This window comes from Glycine soja, chromosome 20 (genome assembly GCF_004193775.1).
Source record: "Glycine soja cultivar W05 chromosome 20, ASM419377v2, whole genome shotgun sequence".
Taxonomy (NCBI): domain Eukaryota; kingdom Viridiplantae; phylum Streptophyta; class Magnoliopsida; order Fabales; family Fabaceae; genus Glycine; species Glycine soja.
In genome coordinates, this window is record NC_041021.1 from 7,424,064 (window position 1) to 7,427,327 (window position 3,264).

At 40.1% G+C, this 3,264-nt stretch overlaps 1 non-coding gene across 1 annotated transcript; it reads right to left on the reverse strand.

Annotated features, from left to right (window-relative positions):
- Positions 1-239: 239 nt before the first annotated feature.
- On the reverse strand, positions 240-345 carry LOC114403977. The gene has a single exon (XR_003664743.1). It is a non-coding gene; the product is annotated as a small nucleolar RNA R71 (small nucleolar RNA).
- Positions 346-3,264: the final 2,919 nt, after the last annotated feature.

Below are 3,264 nucleotides of genomic sequence, written 5' to 3' on the forward strand. Positions count from 1 at the left end.
AGTTTCATGGCCTTGCAGGTGAAGACCCACACAAGCATCTAAAAGAATTCCATATTGTCTGCTCCACCATGAAACCACCAGATGTCCAGAAGGATCACATATTTCTGAAGGCCTTTCCTCATTCTTTAGAGGGAGTGCCAAAGGACTGGCTATATTACCTTGTCCCAAGGTCCATCACGAGCTGGGATGACCTCAAGAGAGTATTCTTAGAAAAAAATTTCCTTGCTTCCAGGACCACGACCATCAGAAGGATATTTCAGGTATTAGAAAACTCAGTGGAGAGAGCCTATATGAATACTGTGAGAGATTTAAAGAATTATCTGCCAGTTGCCCTCACCACCAGATTTCAGAGCAGCTTCTTCTCCAATATTTTTATGAAGGACTCAGCAACATGGAGAGAAGTATGATAGATGCTGCCAGTGGTGGAGCCCTTGGAGACATGACCCCTGCTGAAGCCAGAAATTTAATCGAGAAGATGGCTTCAAACTCCTAACAATTTAGTGCCAGAAGTGATGTTATTGTCATTAGAGGAATGCATGAAGTAGCCACAAATTCATCAGATGAGACTAAGAAGCTTGAAGGTAAACTAGATGTCTTGGTTAACCTGGTAACCCAACTAGCCATGAATAAAAAAATCTGCACCTGTCGCCAGACTTTGTGGTTTATGCTCCTCTGCCGACCACCACACAGACCTTTGCCCTTTTGTGCAACAATCTGAAGCAATTGAATGGCCTAAAGCTTATGCTGCAAACATCTACAATAGACCTCCTCAACCTCAATAGCAAAATCAGCCACAACAGAATAATTATGACCTCTCCAGCAACAGGTACAATCCCGGATGGTGGAATCATCCCAACCTTAGATGGTCGAGTCCTTCACAACAGCAACAGCAACAACAACAGACTTATTTTCAAAATGTTGTTGACCTAAGCAGACCATACGTTCCTCCACCAATCCAGCAACAACAACAGCAACAGCCCCAGAAACAGCAAACAGTTGAGGCCCTTCCGCAACCTTCCCTTGAAGAACTTGTGAGGCAAATGACTATACAAAACATGCAGTTTCAACAAGAGACCAGAGCCTCCATTCAGAGCTTAACTAATCAGATGGGGCAGTTGGCTACACAGTTAAATCAACAACAGTCCCAGAATTATGATAGATTACCTTCTCAATCTGTCCAGCATCCCAAAAATGTGAGTGCCATTACATTGAGGTCAGGAAAGCAGTGTCAAGGACCTCAACCAGTAGCATCTTCCTCATCCGCCAATGAACCTGCCCAACCTCACTCTACTCCAGAAAAAGATGATGACAAAAATTTAAAGAGTAAGTTACCTAACAATTTCTATGCAGGTGAATCTAAAGAGAAGCAACATATCCCTCTTCCATTCTCTCCAAGAGCAATTTCCAACAAAAAAATGGAAGAGGCAGAGAAGGAGATCTTGGAAACATTTAGGAAAGAAGAGGTAAACATACCTCTGCTGGATGCAATAAAGCAAATTCCAAGATATGCTAAATTCTTGAAGGAGCTGTGCACTAATAAGCGGAAGCTTAAAGGAAGTGAAAGAATTAATATGGGCAGAAATTTCTCCGCATTGATTGGTAAATCTGTTCCCCAAATCCCTGAAAAATGTAAAGATCCAGGTACATTCAACATACCTTGTATTATAGGGAACAATAAGTTTGACAATGCCATGCTAGATTTAGGAGCGTCTGTTAGTGTTATGCCTCTGTCTATTTTTAATTTTCTATCTCTAGGTCCTTTGCAGTCAACTGATGTGGTAATTCATTTAGCTAATACAAGTGTTGCCTATCCTGCTGGTTTCATAGAGGATGTCTTAGTTAGAGTTGGTGAGTTGATTTTCCCTATTGATTTTTATATTTTAAATATGGAGGAGGGATTTTCTAAAGGATCAGTTCCATCATTCTATGCAGACCTTTTATGAAAACGACTAGAACTAAGATAGATGTATATGCAGGCACACTATCTATGGAGTTTGGTGATATAACTGTTCATTTTAATATTCTTAATGCTATGAAACACCCATCTGAAGATCTTTCTGTATTTCGTGTTAAAATAATTGACCATATTGTTGATGAATACATGATTGATCTTCATTCTAATCTGCATGCCTGCCACTCTTCATGCATTGAATCTGAATTTGTACTTGATCATATGTCTAAATTTGATGCTGAGAGTAAATCTGAATTTGATATTGATTATATGTCTGGTGATGTTCTACCTCTTGAGATTGATTTTATTGAGTCAGATAGAACTAACCATGTTTCAGGAAGTACACATACCTCTGACTTTCTTTATGAGGTACAAGCTGAGAAACCATCTCTTTCTACCACTATCCAGCCGCCCTCACTAGAATTGAAGTCTCTTCCATCAAATTTAAAATATGCTTACTTGGATGATAGCAAAAGTTTTCCAGTAATTATATCTGTCTCCCTTGTTGATGAGCAAGAGGAGAAGTTGTTATTAGTTCTCAAGAAGCATAAGAAGGCTATAGGCTGGACCCTAGCGGACATTCCTGGTATTAGCCCATCCACATGTATGCATCGAATAAATTTAGAAGATGGCGCTAAACCTGTAAGACTGCCACAGTTCTCAACCCGGTGATTCTTGATGTAGTGAAGAAGGAGGTAACCAAGCTTTTGCAAGCTGAAATCATTTATCCTATCTCCGACAGCCAATGGGTGAGTCCCGTCCAGGTAGTTCCAAAGAAAATCGGCCTCACCGTGATAAAAAATGAGAAGAAGGAGCTGATTCCTACTCAGGTGCAGAATAGTTGGAGAGTATGCATCGACTATAAGAGGTTGAACCAGGTTACCAAAAAGGACCATTTTCCACTGCCATTCATTGACCAGATGCTTGAACGCCTGGAAGGTAAATCTCACTACTGTTTCCTTGATGGTTTTTCTAGTCATATGCAAATCACTATTGCTCCTGAGGATCAGGAAAAGACCACATTCACCTGCCCCCTTTGGCACTTTTGCCTATAGGAGGATGCCTTTCGGCCTATGCAATGCCCCTGGTGCCTTCTAGCGGTGCATGATTAGTATTTTTAGTGATTTTTTAGAAAATTGCATAGAGATGTTTATGGATGATTTCACTATATATGGATCCTCTTTTGATGTTTGTTTGGATAGTCTGGAAAAGGTTTTGAATAGATGCACTGAAACTAACCTTGTTCTAAATTTTGAAAAATGTCATTTTATGGTTGAGCAAGGTATAGTTTTAGGCCACATTATTTCCAATAA